This window comes from Brienomyrus brachyistius, chromosome 2 (genome assembly GCF_023856365.1).
Source record: "Brienomyrus brachyistius isolate T26 chromosome 2, BBRACH_0.4, whole genome shotgun sequence".
NCBI lineage: Eukaryota > Metazoa > Chordata > Actinopteri > Osteoglossiformes > Mormyridae > Brienomyrus > Brienomyrus brachyistius.
In genome coordinates, this window is record NC_064534.1 from 34,486,733 (window position 1) to 34,504,901 (window position 18,169).

The window sequence follows — 18,169 nt, forward strand, 5'->3', positions numbered from 1 at the left end:
AGGTTTCAGAGCGTAGTAGCCAGATCGCACAGAGGCAGGGACTATTGTGAGCACTCAATGACGGAGGCTGAAGTTGTGTAAAAAGACATGCATTTATTCCTACAACTAACATAAGACAGACATTACACCTAACAAACAATAAACATGAAATAACGGAATAGACACAAACGATGTAATCATGAAAATGCAATGACCAGATTTAAAATGATTAACCTGAAAAGGGAAAAACTGTTCTGCAAAGCAAGCAGTTTGTAAGGATTATAAACCTAAAGGAATATAGCAGGTGAATAGGACAGTTTAGGTTGTTAGAAAGGAAAGGAAGTTGGTTTACTTGGATGCAGGAAAGAAGGAGGTCTTTGCAGTTGGTTGCAGTGGCTGATGAGCTGATGGGTGATGGCTCTCAGGGAGGCGCGGTGTTTGCAGCAGTTGTTGGAGTGGAGTCCTTGGATGCAGGAAAGAAGGAGGTCTTTGCAGTTGGTTGCAGTGGCTGATGAGCTGATGGGTGATGGCTCTCAGGGAGGCGCGGTGTTTGCAGCAGTTGTTGGAGTGGAGTCCCTCCGGTTCTTTCTTCTGGTGAAGCTTGGGCTGAGTTGCAGTTCTTTGGGTCTTCCCCGACGGGCTTTAAGAACGCTGCTTGTTTCTCCTTTTTCTTCTCTTTTTCTCCCGATTTTCTCCTTTCGCCTCTTCACCGCTGATTTTCTCCGCCCTTTGTTCTGAGGTGCCAGGTTTTATAGCATAAGGTTCGTGATTAGGAGTGACCAGGAATTTGAGTCCTGGACCAATGGCTGACCATCCATTTGGCGGGCTTCGGAAGGGGGTCGGTATCAGTCTTTTTGGGATTTATGACCAGACTGACTTCTCTGGTAATGGTGATTTTCATTAGGCTGGTGTAACTTTTGATACGTCCACTTTTGTGGTAACCACTGACCAGATTTGGAAACTGGAGTGATTTTCCTTCGGTTTGATACCAAACATGCCGTACCAGCCTAGCGGTTCACACCAAATACCATCTGTGATGATTAATTAATGATTTCTTATATTATGCTATTATGTTATGTTCTATTACTCACACCAGTATATGGTACAGGTGGTTTAGGTTGTACCTCAACAGATATTACCCTTTATACAGACATTATATGACATATTCTCATGTCATAAGCACATCTTACCCTTAGATAGGCATGGTAGAATACAAAGATCAGATAAGGGTTGCCGAGGAATGTGGCAAAGAAAAGGGGGGGAGAAGGTTTGTCAAACAAAGAAAAAGAATCTCCAAAAGTTAAGACACATTCGAACATAACCTGTACATATCTGTATATTAAGACTAGTAGTCAAGAGTAAATACATATACAGATATACAAAAGCCAAACTTAAAAGAAACTTTCTGTGGGGTGCTGGGTGAGTGGTATGTAAGGCAGGACGTCGGGGGATGGGGTTGTGTGCCAAGTCGAGGGGCCCCTGTCCCTGGGGATCCACTCTGCTATCTGTAGGTTGTTAAAGCTTTGGGCAATAAAAGTTGGAGTGCTGGCCTCCCTGGTTATCTATGTGTGTGGGGTCACAAACCCCCCTTTGGGGCCTAGGTCGATGTGTGCCTTCTCGTACCAGGGTAGGCCTTGTCTCAGGCCACCTGGAATTTAAGCTTTGTGATATGTGCATGTGTGATCCTACACACGCATTTCTCTTAGCTGACAATTCTGCAGCAATTGGACTGGCAAAGTATACGTTGACATACACAATTTGCTCAAAGAGCGTAGTAGTTCTTGAAGAAAAATCCAACCCGCGTTGTAAAACCGTGCTGCCTTCTGATGCTCTTTACAACTTTCTGATGGAACTAGCTTTTTTCGAGGCATTTATTGGAAAAGTCGACGGAGTTGTCAAGTATCCCGAAGCAGCACTTCCACTAGAAGGTCCCAGAGTTCTTGTGCTTCAAGCATTTCAATTTATAAATATTCCGTTGATCTTAACAGTTGTGTGAAATGAGCTGTCATCACTCCGTTTCTGCTTTAGGAATTTTTCCGGTCTTTCGGCGGAAAGTCGGTCTCGTGTGTTTGCATTGGTGGTTCAGTGGTAGAATTCTCGCCTGCCACGCGGGAGGCCCGGGTTCGATTCCCGGCCAATGCAAAGCTGCTCTTTTAACGACTGTACACTCAGCGCTGAACTCCAGCTAATTCAGTCTTATCTCAAGACAGGTACTCCACATTTCCGCTCAACCCCTGGCAAGCGGAGCCCTGAGGCTGGCTCATTACAGTTCCCCTAGCTAAAAACTACACAGAGGCATCTCAGCTTCACACTTCTGACCACCTTCTTGCCCATCCTTGCATCTCTGCACTTTCTCACACATTCCACTGTCTGACATATTGTCTTTGTTGAGCAACAGTCTCGTGTTAGCTTGAGAAGAGCCTCTCACCTGACTCGTGTACCGTACTATGGCTTAAAATCGGACACTTTTCATAGCTTGCTGCTGCTTAAGGTCGACGTTCACGGCATGTGGCTCAGGTGGGGAGATGGGCTCCAAAGAAAGAGGCAGAAAACGGCAAGAGTGGAGCTCACGAATGTGCCGGGATAGCTCAGTTGGGAGAGCGTTAGACTGAAGATCTAAAGGTCCCTGGTTCAATCCCGGGTTTTGGCAGCACGTGACATGCGTTTTGGAGCTCGTCTCCGCCTGGGCTGCAGTGCACCAGCTGGTTCCATGGTGTAATGGTTAGCACTCTGGGCTTTGAATCCAGCGATCCGAGTTCAAATCTCGGTGGGACCTATCATGGGCTCAGTTTTGCGCCCCATGGCGCACTCTGGCTCAAAAACATTTCTTTTGCACTTTTTGCATGTGATGTAGCCGACCTTTTCTGCCACTTGGCCGGTTAGCTCAGCTGGTTAGAGCGTGGTGCTAATCACGCCAAGGTCATGGGTTCGATCCCCGTACGGGCCATGCTTTCTCTTTCTCCCGGTGGTGGGAGTGCTTGGAGATCAGAGGTAAAGAAAATGAAAGTGTCAGACGTGATTATAAGAACACAGATATGCCACATTCACCTGTGTCGTGGTGAGCGAAAGAAATGGAGGATACACGTGTAGGAATTATTAGCTCAGGTAAATTTTTATATCTCCACCAATATGTTTTGAAATTAATTAACTTTTAATTAATTATTAATTAATGCTGATTATTAACCAATTGTTATGCCGAATGGTCGGCTCCTCCAAACTCAATTGCGAATCCCCGATATCTGTTAATGTGAGACTTAAATGGGATTCATTAATAACCAGTATCGCTTAATAACCTGGGTTAGGAGGCTCGTCCAGCGAGCTGCGTCACCAGGTAATGTAAACGATCGGTAGCGAAGCTCCCCTCACGGCCGATGAAAGAGAGTCTCGCGATATTTCAGGCGAGTTTAGAGGTTTCAGAGCGTAGTAGCCAGATCGCACAGAGGCAGGGACTATTGTGAGCACTCAATGAAGGAGGCTGAAGTTGTGTAAAAAGACATGCATTTATTCCTACAACTAACATAAGACAGACATTACACCTAACAAACAATAAACATGAAATAACGGAATAGACACAAACGATGTAATCATGAAAATGCAATGACCAGATTTAAAATGATTAACCTGAAAAGGGAAAAACTGTTCTGCAAAGCAAGCAGTTTGTAAGGATTATAAACCTAAAGGAATATAGCAGGTGAATAGGACAGTTTAGGTTGTTAGAAAGGAAAGGAAGTTGGTTTACTTGGATGCAGGAAAGAAGGAGGTCTTTGCAGTTGGTTGCAGTGGCTGATGAGCTGATGGGTGATGGCTCTCAGGGAGGCGCGGTGTTTGCAGCAGTTGTTGGAGTGGAGTCCTTGGATGCAGGAAAGAAGGAGGTCTTTGCAGTTGGTTGCAGTGGCTGATGAGCTGATGGGTGATGGCTCTCAGGGAGGCGCGGTGTTTGCAGCAGTTGTTGGAGTGGAGTCCCTCCGGTTCTTTCTTCTGGTGAAGCTTGGGCTGAGTTGCAGTTCTTTGGGTCTTCACCGACGGGCTTTAAGAACGCTGCTTGTTTCTCCTTTTTCTTCTCTTTTTCTCCCGATTTTCTCCTTTCGCCTCTTCACCGCTGATTTTCTCCGCCCTTTGTTCTGAGGTGCCAGGTTTTATAGCATAAGGTTCGTGATTAGGAGTGACCAGGAATTTGAGTCCTGGACCAATGGCTGACCATCCATTTGGCGGGCTTCGGAAGGGGGTCGGTATCAGTCTTTTTGGGATTTATGACCAGACTGACTTCTCTGGTAATGGTGATTTTCATTAGGCTGGTGTAACTTTTGATACGTCCACTTTTGTGGTAACCACTGACCAGATTTGGAAACTGGAGTGATTTTCCTTCGGTTTGATACCAAACATGCCGTACCAGCCTAGCGGTTCACACCAAATACCATCTGTGATGATTAATTAATGATTTCTTATATTATGCTATTATGTTATGTTCTATTACTCACACCAGTATATGGTACAGGTGGTTTAGGTTGTACCTCAACAGATATTACCCTTTATACAGACATTATATGACATATTCTCATGTCATAAGCACATCTTACCCTTAGATAGGCATGGTAGAATACAAAGATCAGATAAGGGTTGCCGAGGAATGTGGCAAAGAAAAGGGGGGGAGAAGGTTTGTCAAACAAAGAAAAAGAATCTCCAAAAGTTAAGACACATTCGAACATAACCTGTACATATCTGTATATTAAGACTAGTAGTCAAGAGTAAATACATATACAGATATACAAAAGCCAAACTTAAAAGAAACTTTCTGTGGGGTGCTGGGTGAGTGGTATGTAAGGCAGGACGTCGGGGGATGGGGTTGTGTGCCAAGTCGAGGGGCCCCTGTCCCTGGGGATCCACTCTGCTATCTGTAGGTTGTTAAAGCTTTGGGCAATAAAAGTTGGAGTGCTGGCCTCCCTGGTTATCTATGTGTGTGGGGTCACAAACCCCCCTTTGGGGCCTAGGTCGATGTGTGCCTTCTCGTACCAGGGTAGGCCTTGTCTCAGGCCACCTGGAATTTAAGCTTTGTGATATGTGCATGTGTGATCCTACATATCCCCCCTTTCGGCTGATGATGGCATTGCCATCATTCAGGCGACGGAAGTTGAAACAGGATCATCCACATGCAACGAGGCACATGAAAGTTCCCGTTGTTCGGCACTCTGGGTGGTACAGTGACTGGATGGACAGGGAGGAGGCGCAAGGGCTGGCCCCTGGCTTCTGGGACAGCAAGAAGTGGTGAACTCTCTGTTGAACAGGGTGCTGCAGCTCCCAGCAAGGCGTCCAGGCAGTCGATTGGACTCAGCTTGGTTCACGGTCATTGGGTAACTGCTCCAGCATGTGGGTAGTGTCCACGGCAGCATGATGCATGGCATCCTGGGTCCATCGGACACCTGTCCCACTAGTTTGGCGTCTCTCATGGAGGTAATGGGCTCGGTCGACATCGTCAGACGAATACTCACTGTATGTGGGTACAACAGTTAGTAATCAAGAGACCGGGCTGTTCCCGGAAGACAATGCCTGACGGAGGCCCAGGGAATGCCCTCTTGGACTGGGGCCTCACCCCTCCTGGCTGAGTAACGCTAGTAGCAGGGCAGCGTCATCCTAGTGGTAAGGGGATAGAAAATAAGGACCGGATTAGGAGTGAGGGGGTGAGTCAAGACCGATTCGGAGTGTGGTGCACCCTTGTGCAAAGGGGACAGGAAAAAGATATAGTGGCAACAATTCTCGGCCAGAGGACAATTGTAAAGAAACAAACGTGACAAGAAAATGCAAAACCGGATCCTCTTCAGTAATTCCCCGGGCACGCGTGAGCCACCCCAGGTCCTTACCAAAAACAACAACCAAAGAAAATGAGTTATCAAAACAAACAAACAGATAAACAAAAACATCAAGATCACCCAGATATCAGTAGTCAAGCCCACCACATTGGTCTACCCTATCTGTGACCTTCTCTCCTTCCCTTCCTCTTTGTTCTTCTCTCTTGGGGGTTTTGGGGAGATTTGAACTGGAAAAGTTGTCCTTCTTTTGGTTGGAATTGGCAGCAGACCAGACATCCTTTCACATATTCCGTCACATCCTGTCGCATGTTAGGCCAGTAGGCTACTTGACTAAGTGCCTCATAGGTTGTTTTGGCATTGCGGTGGCCTGCACAGGGTGCGTCGTGGGCGTACAGTAGCATGACCCCCCTTTGTGCCTGAGGGACCACGAGCCGTGGTGAAGTGTGGGCATCAGGGACATGAAGAGGTACGCCCTCGGCAAGATGAAAAGAGGATAAAGCTGTCATCAGGTGATGGAGGTCAGGAAGGGATTCTTGGTCAGTTGTGGAGATCGAGTTCGCAGCAGGGTCGCGGAGGTGATCGCAGACCGTGCTGAGCACAGAATCAGTGGGCTGGAGGGAGACGATGTCAGAGTTGGAAACCTGAGGGGAAAGTTCCAACAGTGAAATCGTTGGCGGTGGGGCAGATGCTCGGCTGTGACTGCGGGTGACGATCTGGACAGCGTGGGTGGGTGGGAGGGGACAAAACTCCCATGAATCACCGTGCAGTGCTCCTGCTTTGGCAAGTGCATCCGTGTGGTCATGGTGTTTGACTGGCTTGTTCCCTGATGTCTTGAAGCCATTCTGTGTCCAGTGAGGGAGATAGCACATGAAGCTGAGACGTGTATAGCTGGAGTCTTTGCAGATCAGCAGGTTCTCTACTCCATGTTCGGAGGCCACCTCCCGGGCGATTAAGATTGTTGCCAGCTTCGCATACTGCGATGTGTGAGGACAGAGCTTGAGCTGTTGTGGTGGGACGAGGTCGTTGTTGAGCCCCAGAATGCTTGCTCTAGCTTTCAGGGTCCCCTTTTGTTTGAATGCGCATCCATCTACATAAATGGTGATCATGTCTTGAGAGACATTCTCATCAACGTAGTGGTGTTGCGATGGTTCCATTGGCGTCGGCGTGTCCAAAATGCTGGGTGCTGCTGGTCCCTCCTGAGAATAGTAGTGGCAGCTGGGTGACTGTACTGTGTCAGGCTGGGCAGTTATAGCATGGATTGTCAGGTGTTGGTCACCAGCAAGCTCCATGTCACATACAGTCCCTTTTGTCACTGGATATTTTTCTATCCCCATGGTCATTGCCACATCTGTGACTTCCATGCCTTGGAGCCATATGCCTTTCCTGATCTTGGGGCTGAAGGATCCTGAGGTAGGGTCCAGCCTACACAGGAAGGAGTCATGGTGCTGGCGTGGGTCTCTCGTGTCACGATTCTGATCTCCAGCTGGGTACTCTCCATGGTGTGGAGTGAGGTCTGAGGATGCAGCCAGGGTTTGACATTCCTGTGTGGCTGCGTCAGGTTTCCACAGTGGCAGTGGTTCTATAACTTGAGCCCAAATTTTCAGACGTTGGAAGTCTAACATTGGCTCGAACCGGTTCAGCAAATCTTTCCCAATGAGGAGAGGAATGGACTCAAGTTGGGAAATGTATACTGGGTGCATTACATTCATGGAACCGATGGACCAATTGAGGGGTATCATGTGATCCATCCTGGTGCCCACTGGTGAATACGCCTGCACGTCCAAAGAGCATTTCCTCGGCTGGAGGGTTTTGTTCTTCTGGGCGGCTAGGTGCTGCACTTGGCAGAAAAGACTGGCTGACATGAGGGTGATGTCTGCTGCAGTGTCGATGAGGGCCTCCAGGGTGAGAACATCTTCCAGGGTGATGGAGAGGTAGAATTTCTTGGCTACCCCCCTTTCCACCAGATCTCCCAGGAGCTGTGGCACAAGGGCCTGGCCAGGAATTGGTGCTGCATCACCACAGTAGGGGTGGTGCTCTTCTGAGCCACGGCACACAACTAGGACAGCGTTGTCAGGTGCTGGTGGGGGCTCATCCTCTTGATCGAGCTCTGTGTTGGTGACGGCAACATCAGGTGCTCTTACCAGACCTGAGTCGGCAGCTCTTTCTAGTTGAGGTGGGACTTCTTCAGTTGTTCCAGTATCTCTGGTAGGGAACGCCGGTGGCTGTTGAGTGTCGCTTGGGGATGACGTCCCAGGGAGTCCGTGGGCATTGTTTGACTTGGATTCTGGTGAGGATGGTGGGGTCTTGCGTGGTTTGTGCTCCCGTCCTAGTCATTTTGGATCTTTCTTCCGAAAGTCCTCTTGACCCTTGAGGGGATGCTGAGCAAAGAAATCACGCAGCAACTGGAGTAGAACCCACTCATCTTTCTCCGTGGTTTGTCCAGGCTTCGAGTCTGGTTCATAACTTTTCCTCCTGTCTTTCCAGTTCCGCGGTTGATTCCGTCGGGAACTTAGTGGAGAGCTTGGATTAGAGAACTGGCTTCCTAGCTGATCTCCCCGCTTATTCCAAGGCTCTGTGGGTCTTGGTTTCCCTTGGTTAAGAGAGCGCTGTGCCTCCCACCGGTCTGGCCGGGTCTTCAACTGCTGTGGAGGCGGACCAGGGTAACGCTCACTGTGGCTTGCTGCACTCCAACCTCGGTCATGGATTGGTGGTTGCGGATGAGGGTGGCCGCCTTCCAATGCCAGGTTGGAGTCTGTAATGTCAAGATTTAGCACTGCCGTCGCTTTAGTTGCTTTCTCGGCTGCTGCTCTTTGTTTGTGGTATGCCTTGATTGCAAGGTCTCGTAGTTGTTGACTTGTCATGGTGTGGGGACAAGCCATGAGCCCAAGGTAGTGATTTAAGGTTGGGTGGAGATTCCGAAGGAAGAGAGCCTTGAAGGTTGCATCTTCTTCCATGTCTGCCTCATTTTTGGACCCAAAATATGCCCGACGAAGGCGATTGTAGTAGGCTTGGGGAGTCTCTTGTCTGCTCTGTTTGACATCCAAGGCGACACTGATACTTTGTTCCGACTCAGGATCAGCAAACTCTTGAATCAGTGCTTCGTGTAGCAGCTTGGAGTTGGCCTTGATTCGACTGGGCTGTCGATCCAGGAAGCTGCGGACCTCCAGGCTGGATGTGATCCTGATGAGGTAGACTCTGTCCTCATTGGTCACACTGTCCAGTCTTTGGAGGTGAAAGTCAATGTCTTGGAGGTAGGCATGAATGTCGTGGCCCCCCATGGGGTTAGGTGTAAACATGTCGATATTCCGAGCTACTTTATCAAGCTCCTTTGTGGTAACCCGGTGTTGGTATCGCTTCAGTAGACCTGTTTCATCTGGGGTGCCTTCTTTGAGAGAGACCTTCCAGGCGCTTGGTTCCTCAAGGTCCGGTGATGGGCACGGAGGTACCTTGTCCCGATGAGAGGTCCCTTGAACGCGGTCTGAGTGCCTTGGGGGAAACAGCACTGTTGGAGAGGAAGTCGGTGCCATCACTGAATTGTAGGAGGCTCCAAATTCTGACTTCACCTCATATGCCTGTATTAGTTCTTGTCTCATCCGGTCAATCTCTTCTGTGTCAGCTCGATGTTTCGTTCTGGTATCGGTGAGCTGTTCTTGGGAGCTGATTAGCTGGTGAGTCAGCTTGTGCAGGCTTCTCTGTGCCTCAGCCAGATGGTTTTCCAGGGCCTGGATCCGAGCATCCTTGTTCTTGAGCTCTGTGTGGGCTCTGTCCAACAGTGTTTCGGCCTGGTCCAGTCTGGCTTCGAGGTTCTCTTTGGTGGCTCTGGCTTGCTGTTCTTGCTGGTCAGCTTCAGCTCTGAGCTCTTCCAAAGCCTGTTGAAGCTTTTTGCTTGTTTGAGGAATCGTGTCTTCTTCTGTCTCCTCTTCCTCATGGGACGGAGACCTTCTTTGTTGGAGTTCTTGCTCGAAGTTCTCAATGCGATGTTGGGCCTGGACTGCATCTCTCTGTGTCTCAGCCAGAAGTTGTTGGGTGTCTCTCTCCTGCTGTTGGAGTGCTTGCACCCTTTGCTGGAGACAGGAAGTTTCCTTTTCATTTATCTTCAGCCTGGCTAGAAGTTTGTGTGTGAGGGAGCCGAGTACTTTGGTTAGCCTTTTACTCCCGCATTTCTGAGTGGGTGGCATGGCCATTAGTTCAGCGATGTCGTCCTCAATTTGGTCAGCTGCTTTGGACCGTATGAGATCGGCATGACTGGGCAGGAAGTCGGAAGTCACAACATCAGGCCAGGTACCCAAATCTTTCCACTGGTTGAGGGGGCTTTCCATGTGGATCATTGTGACTCGGTCAACTGCAGGGTGGCCGCAGAAATCTGTTACACTCAGACTGGGGGTTGTCTAGGTGGGTGACCTGACACCTAAATCTGGGTGAACAAATAAAACCAACAAAATAAAATTAAGTAGAACTGGGGCCTGTCACTGGGTAACTGGAAGGGTGTAGTGAACCACGGGAATAGTTACCCACGACAAAATAAACAAACAAAAATTGCTCCCTGGGAGAAGTTGTTGCAGGTTAGAACAGTGTGAGTTACTCTAGGGCTTGAGAGATGCCCTAGTCAGGGGTAAAGAATAAAACCTTATCCTGGAAATTGTCGGTCTGTGACTACTGACAGTGTCAGAAGATGACAGGAGAAGTTGGGAATAGAAAGTGGGAAACAAGAGCTTCAAAAGCAATGGGACTGCATTCAAACTTAGCTTGCTGTTGCAGATCAGCTTACCCCTTGGTTGGGCTCTGTTGAACAACTCCGCTTTGACCAGAAGGGGGACCACTAGCAGGTTCTGCTTTACTTGTCCCTATCCGAATTGTTGCGGTGTTAAGCTAGTGATGCAGGTAGAGAGGTTTGAACACTGTCAGGTGTCCCTCCTGAACAGGGCACGTCCCACAAGCTCAATCCCAGCCAAGCAGGCCTGAGTCCGGCTCCCACTTCCCCGATCCCCAGCAATGTCAACTTGGAAGGGGGTGTTCTGTACGCACAACTGAGACAACCCAGGTGGGGCTCAGATTATCGGCTGCACTACCTGAGACCTGACTCGACCAAGGCTGGCAAAATAGCCTTCAGGTATCACCCACCCTAGTGAGAGTCCAAGCTAGGGCCGTTCTCCGAACTCACCCTAGACGAGGTCCTGCTCAAAAGTTGTAATGACCGCCTGAGGTACCTGTCAGCCTTGCCCTTAATGAGTCAGTGGGTGCAGCCGGGCTGGCACGCTTTTGGGCGTCCAATTGCTGAGAACTCCCCTTCGGTTCTGACAAACTGTATGATCGTAAGCAGTGACAGCAGAGTCACAGACAAGCTCAACCAACAGAGAGCGAATGGTAGGCACCTAGCACAGGAAGAGCTCAACTGATCAGAACCAAACAACTCTCCGATGTGATTGTGTATGTTGACTGTTGTTAATAATGGTTGAACTTCTATGCAAGTACCCTTGTTGGGGGAGAGGGAGTGAATAAAAGCCTAAAGTGAAATAAGACCTAAAATAAATCAAAAAGATAAAACAGAAATCAAACCCAATGAGTTGTGATTCTTATTCAATTGAAAACATCAATTAGTTATGCAGCAATAACCTAATTAGATGTTAATGTGTTGTAATCAAGTTAATTAAAAAGTTGATTAAGGCTTTCAGGCAAGAACCTGTGTGTCCAATTATGCGTGTTGGTATTACCGCAGATGACCACCAGAGGCCCAACTCAGATGTTAACCTACTATGGCTGACCACTAGAGGTGCAATTTCAATGGAGTGGCACTGCTATGGCTTGCCACTAGAAGCGCAATTTCAAAATTGAGTGGTAATTCTATGCCTGACCACTAGAGGCGCAATTTCAAAATTGAGTGGTAGTTCTATGCCTGACCACTAGAGGCGCAATTTCGAAATGGAGTGGTAGTTCTATGACTGACCACTAGAGGCTCAATGGGGCGTTGCTCCCTTTGTGGGGGGTCCCAGGCAAGTGAGCCTAAGGGGTAGGGTCACTGGTGACCAAAAAAAAAACGGCGTCAGGCAGGCCTTCGGGGCTCTGATCTCTAAGTGGTTAGAGTGGCGTTCGCGGACTGCACTCGTAACCAAAGAGATAGCTAGGCGGTTGCCGACGATCAATGAGTGTCACACACGTTTAATGCATGCACATGCCGCTTGCGGCCTTCTGCGCCTTGCGCAGTTTAACCCCTTACAACTATTACTGGAGCGAGGAAGCGCTCGCGTTACGGCGACGGATCTAAATAGTGAGTGCACTATATCACGTCGCAAATGATGCTGAAACCACGGCGGGTCTCAAGAACTGGAGACTCCCAATTTCCAAATTACACACGCACTTGGCTCGCAGCGCAAAGTGGTGTTAAACTTGCTTTGTCTAAAGCAGGCACACACATATGAGTAAGATCCTGATAGGTAGCTAAGCTATCGGTCTTATCTCAGGGAGTCCAAGCGCAACAGAATTCAGGTTAGAACCTCGTAACAAGAATTCCTGTTCGCTAATAGAGAGATCTCTGCCAGGATATATGGAAACGGAGAAACTCGTCCGAATCGATCCTGGAAACAACGCGCTATATCTGAGAATCTCGTCAGACATAGGGTTAAGGTTTACTGCAGTTTTAAAGAAATAAACTAAAATAAAATAACCAAAAATAAAACAAAATAATATAACTACTAATAACAGAAATAAAAATAACTATATTAAGCCCGTATGTTCCCGCTTATATGCCTTCAGATTGCCCTGAGTGCGATTAATCCTCAACTTTTCCAACCAGTTCACTGTAGCGCTTATTCAACTGTACGTTCAGTCGTAAAAAGTTTAAATTGTGTGCTCACAATAAGTTTAAACCTTGTGCCCGCATTCTCCACCAATTATGTAGGAATTATTAGCTCAGGTAAATTTTTATATCTCCACCAATATGTTTTGAAATTAATTAACTTTTAATTAATTATTAATTAATGCTGATTATTAACCAATTGTTATGCCGAATGGTCGGCTCCTCCAAACTCAATTGCGAATCCCCGATATCTGTTAATGTGAGACTTAAATGGGATTCATTAATAACCAGTATCGCTTAATAACCTGGGTTAGGAGGCTCGTCCAGCGAGCTGCGTCACCAGGTAATGTAAACGATCGGTAGCGAAGCTCCCCTCACGGCCGATGAAAGAGAGTCTCGCGATATTTCAGGCGAGTTTAGAGGTTTCAGAGCGTAGTAGCCAGATCGCACAGAGGCAGGGACTATTGTGAGCACTCAATGACGGAGGCTGAAGTTGTGTAAAAAGACATGCATTTATTCCTACAACTAACATAAGACAGACATTACACCTAACAAACAATAAACATGAAATAACGGAATAGACACAAACGATGTAATCATGAAAATGCAATGACCAGATTTAAAATGATTAACCTGAAAAGGGAAAAACTGTTCTGCAAAGCAAGCAGTTTGTAAGGATTATAAACCTAAAGGAATATAGCAGGTGAATAGGACAGTTTAGGTTGTTAGAAAGGAAAGGAAGTTGGTTTACTTGGATGCAGGAAAGAAGGAGGTCTTTGCAGTTGGTTGCAGTGGCTGATGAGCTGATGGGTGATGGCTCTCAGGGAGGCGCGGTGTTTGCAGCAGTTGTTGGAGTGGAGTCCTTGGATGCAGGAAAGAAGGAGGTCTTTGCAGTTGGTTGCAGTGGCTGATGAGCTGATGGGTGATGGCTCTCAGGGAGGCGCGGTGTTTGCAGCAGTTGTTGGAGTGGAGTCCCTCCGGTTCTTTCTTCTGGTGAAGCTTGGGCTGAGTTGCAGTTCTTTGGGTCTTCCCCGACGGGCTTTAAGAACGCTGCTTGTTTCTCCTTTTTCTTCTCTTTTTCTCCCGATTTTCTCCTTTCGCCTCTTCACCGCTGATTTTCTCCGCCCTTTGTTCTGAGGTGCCAGGTTTTATAGCATAAGGTTCGTGATTAGGAGTGACCAGGAATTTGAGTCCTGGACCAATGGCTGACCATCCATTTGGCGGGCTTCGGAAGGGGGTCGGTATCAGTCTTTTTGGGATTTATGACCAGACTGACTTCTCTGGTAATGGTGATTTTCATTAGGCTGGTGTAACTTTTGATACGTCCACTTTTGTGGTAACCACTGACCAGATTTGGAAACTGGAGTGATTTTCCTTCGGTTTGATACCAAACATGCCGTACCAGCCTAGCGGTTCACACCAAATACCATCTGTGATGATTAATTAATGATTTCTTATATTATGCTATTATGTTATGTTCTATTACTCACACCAGTATATGGTACAGGTGGTTTAGGTTGTACCTCAACAGATATTACCCTTTATACAGACATTATATGACATATTCTCATGTCATAAGCACATCTTACCCTTAGATAGGCATGGTAGAATACAAAGATCAGATAAGGGTTGCCGAGGAATGTGGCAAAGAAAAGGGGGGGAGAAGGTTTGTCAAACAAAGAAAAAGAATCTCCAAAAGTTAAGACACATTCGAACATAACCTGTACATATCTGTATATTAAGACTAGTAGTCAAGAGTAAATACATATACAGATATACAAAAGCCAAACTTAAAAGAAACTTTCTGTGGGGTGCTGGGTGAGTGGTATGTAAGGCAGGACGTCGGGGGATGGGGTTGTGTGCCAAGTCGAGGGGCCCCTGTCCCTGGGGATCCACTCTGCTATCTGTAGGTTGTTAAAGCTTTGGGCAATAAAAGTTGGAGTGCTGGCCTCCCTGGTTATCTATGTGTGTGGGGTCACAAACCCCCCTTTGGGGCCTAGGTCGATGTGTGCCTTCTCGTACCAGGGTAGGCCTTGTCTCAGGCCACCTGGAATTTAAGCTTTGTGATATGTGCATGTGTGATCCTACACACGCATTTCTCTTAGCTGACAATTCTGCAGCAATTGGACTGGCAAAGTATACGTTGACATACACAATTTGCTCAAAGAGCGTAGTAGTTCTTGAAGAAAAATCCAACCCGCGTTGTAAAACCGTGCTGCCTTCTGATGCTCTTTACAACTTTCTGATGGAACTAGCTTTTTTCGAGGCATTTATTGGAAAAGTCGACGGAGTTGTCAAGTATCCCGAAGCAGCACTTCCACTAGAAGGTCCCAAAGTTCTTGTGCTTCAAGCATTTCAATTTATAAATATTCCGTTGATCTTAACAGTTGTGTGAAATGAGCTGTCATCACTCCGTTTCTGCTTTAGGAATTTTTCCGGTCTTTCGGCGGAAAGCCGGTCTCGTGTGTTTGCATTGGTGGTTCAGTGGTAGAATTCTCGCCTGCCACGCGGGAGGCCCGGGTTCGATTCCCGGCCAATGCAAAGCTGCTCTTTTAACGACTGTACACTCAGCGCTGAACTCCAGCTAATTCAGTCTTATCTCAAGACAGGTACTCCACATTTCCGCTCAACCCCTGGCAAGCGGAGCCCTGAGGCTGGCTCATTACAGTTCCCCTAGCTAAAAACTACACAGAGGCATCTCAGCTTCACACTTCTGACCACCTTCTTGCCCATCCTTGCATCTCTGCACTTTCTCACACATTCCACTGTCTGACATATTGTCTTTGTTGAGCAACAGTCTCGCGTTAGCTTGAGAAGAGCCTCTCACCTGACTCGTGTACCGTACTATGACTTAAAATCGGACACTTTTCATAGCTTGCTGCTGCTTAAGGTCGACGTTCACGGCATGTGGCTCAGGTGGGGAGATGGGCTCCAAAGAAAGAGGCAGAAAACGGCAAGAGTGGAGCTCACGAATGTGCCGGAATAGCTCAGTTGGGAGAGCGTTAGACTGAAGATCTAAAGGTCCCTGGTTCAATCCTGGGTTTTGGCAGCACGTGACATGCGTTTTGGAGCTCGTCTCCGCCTGGGCTGCAACGCACCAGCTGGTTCCATGGTGTAATGGTTAGCACTCTGGGCTTTGAATCCAGCGATCCGAGTTCAAATCTCGGTGGGACCTATCATGGGCTCAGTTTTGCGCCCCATGGCGCACTCTGGCTCAAAAACATTTCTTTTGCACTTTTTGCATGTGATGTAGCCGACCTTTTCTGCCACTTGGCCGGTTAGCTCAGCTGGTTAGAGCGTGGTGCTAATCACGCCAAGGTCATGGGTTCGATCCCCGTACGGGCCATGCTTTCTCTTTCTCCCGGTGGTGGGAGTGCTTGGAGATCAGAGGTAAAGAAAATGAAAGTGTCAGACGTGATTATAAGAACACAGATATGCCACATTCACCTGTGTCGTGGTGAGCGAAAGAAATGGTGGATACACGCATTTCTCTTAGCTGACAATTCTGCAGCAATTGGACTGGCAAAGTATACGTTGACATACACAATTTGCTCAAAGAGCGTAGTAGTTCTTGAAGAAAAATCCAACCCGCGTTGTAAAACCGTGCTGCCTTCTGATGCTCTTTACAACTTTCTGATGGAACTAGCTTTTTTCGAGGCATTTATTGGAAAAGTCGACGGAGTTGTCAAGTATCCCGAAGCAGCACTTCCACTAGAAGGTCCCAGAGTTCTTGTGCTTCAAGCATTTCAATTTATAAATATTCCGTTGATCTTAACAGTTGTGTGAAATGAGCTGTCATCACTCCGTTTCTGCTTTAGGAATTTTTCCGGTCTTTCGGCGGAAAGTCGGTCTCGTGTGTTTGCATTGGTGGTTCAGTGGTAGAATTCTCGCCTGACACGCGGGAGGCCCGGGTTCGATTCCCGGCCAATGCAAAGCTGCTCTTTTAACGACTGTACACTCAGCGCTGAACTCCAGCTAATTCAGTCTTATCTCAAGACAGGTACTCCACATTTCCGCTCAACCCCTGGCAAGCGGAGCCCTGAGGCTGGCTCATTACAGTTCCCCTAGCTAAAAACTACACAGAGGCATCTCAGCTTCACACTTCTGACCACCTTCTTGCCCATCCTTGCATCTCTGCACTTTCTCACACATTCCACTGTCTGACATATTGTCTTTGTTGAGCAACAGTCTCGCGTTAGCTTGAGAAGAGCCTCTCACCTGACTCGTGTACCGTACTATGGCTTAAAATCGGACACTTTTCATAGCTTGCTGCTGCTTAAGGTCGACGTTCACGGCATGTGGCTCAGGTGGGGAGATGGGCTCCAAAGAAAGAGGCAGAAAACGGCAAGAGTGGAGCTCACGAATGTGCCGGAATAGCTCAGTTGGGAGAGCGTTAGACTGAAGATCTAAAGGTCCCTGGTTCAATCCCGGGTTTTGGCAGCACGTGACATGCGTTTTGGAGCTCATCTCCGCCTGGGCTGCAACGCACCAGCTGGTTCCATGGTGTAATGGTTAGCACTCTGGGCTTTGAATCCAGCGATCCGAGTTCAAATCTCGGTGGGACCTATCATGGGCTCAGTTTTGCGCCCCATGGCGCACTCTGGCTCAAAAACATTTCTTTTGCACTTTTTGCATGTGATGTAGCCGACCTTTTCTGCCACTTGGCCGGTTAGCTCAGCTGGTTAGAGCGTGGTGCTAATCACGCCAAGGTCATGGGTTCGATCCCCGTACGGGCCATGCTTTCTCTTTCTCCCGGTGGTGGGAGTGCTTGGAGATCAGAGGTAAAGAAAATGAAAGTGTCAGACGTGATTATAAGAACACAGATATGCCACATTCACCTGTGTCGTGGTGAGCGAAAGAAATGGTGGATACACGCATTTCTCTTAGCTGACAATTCTGCAGCAATTGGACTGGCAAAGTATACGTTGACATACACAATTTGCTCAAAGAGCGTAGTAGTTCTTGAAGAAAAATCCAACCCGCGTTGTAAAACCGTGCTGCCTTCTGATGCTCTTTACAACTTTCTGATGGAACTAGCTTTTTTCGAGGCATTTATTGGAAAAGTCGACGGAGTTGTCAAGTATCCCGAAGCAGCACTTCCACTAGAAGGTCCCAGAGTTCTTGTGCTTCAAGCATTTCAATTTATAAATATTCCGTTGATCTTAACAGTTGTGTGAAATGAGCTGTCATCACTCCGTTTCTGCTTTAGGAATTTTTCCGGTCTTTCGGCGGAAAGTCGGTCTCGTGTGTTTGCATTGGTGGTTCAGTGGTAGAATTCTCGCCTGACACGCGGGAGGCCCGGGTTCGATTCCCGGCCAATGCAAAGCTGCTCTTTTAACGACTGTACACTCAGCGCTGAACTCCAGCTAATTCAGTCTTATCTCAAGACAGGTACTCCACATTTCCGCTCAACCCCTGGCAAGCGGAGCCCTGAGGCTGGCTCATTACAGTTCCCCTAGCTAAAAACTACACAGAGGCATCTCAGCTTCACACTTCTGACCACCTTCTTGCCCATCCTTGCATCTCTGCACTTTCTCACACATTCCACTGTCTGACATATTGTCTTTGTTGAGCAACAGTCTCGCGTTAGCTT

The 18,169-nt window shown here is 47.8% G+C and overlaps 1 protein-coding gene and 7 non-coding genes across 8 annotated transcripts in view; 7 read left to right on the plus strand and 1 right to left on the minus strand.

Moving 5' to 3' along the window:
• The window catches only part of LOC125715668 (uncharacterized), a 416,660-nt gene that overhangs the window by 77,020 nt on the left and 321,471 nt on the right, over positions 1-18,169 (minus strand). The gene's annotated exons all lie outside the window — the stretch shown is intronic.
• On the plus strand, positions 2,051-2,121 carry trnag-gcc (transfer RNA glycine (anticodon GCC)). The gene has a single exon. It is a non-coding gene; the product is annotated as a tRNA-Gly (tRNA).
• On the plus strand, positions 2,684-2,755 carry trnaq-uug (transfer RNA glutamine (anticodon UUG)). Its single transcript has one exon. It is a non-coding gene; the product is annotated as a tRNA-Gln (tRNA).
• trnag-gcc (transfer RNA glycine (anticodon GCC)) lies at positions 15,047-15,117 on the plus strand. The gene has a single exon. It is a non-coding gene; the product is annotated as a tRNA-Gly (tRNA).
• On the plus strand, positions 15,680-15,751 carry trnaq-uug (transfer RNA glutamine (anticodon UUG)). The gene has a single exon. It is a non-coding gene; the product is annotated as a tRNA-Gln (tRNA).
• Positions 16,438-16,508, plus strand: trnav-gac (transfer RNA valine (anticodon GAC)). The gene has a single exon. It is a non-coding gene; the product is annotated as a tRNA-Val (tRNA).
• On the plus strand, positions 17,071-17,142 carry trnaq-uug (transfer RNA glutamine (anticodon UUG)). The gene has a single exon. It is a non-coding gene; the product is annotated as a tRNA-Gln (tRNA).
• On the plus strand, positions 17,829-17,899 carry trnav-gac (transfer RNA valine (anticodon GAC)). Its single transcript has one exon. It is a non-coding gene; the product is annotated as a tRNA-Val (tRNA).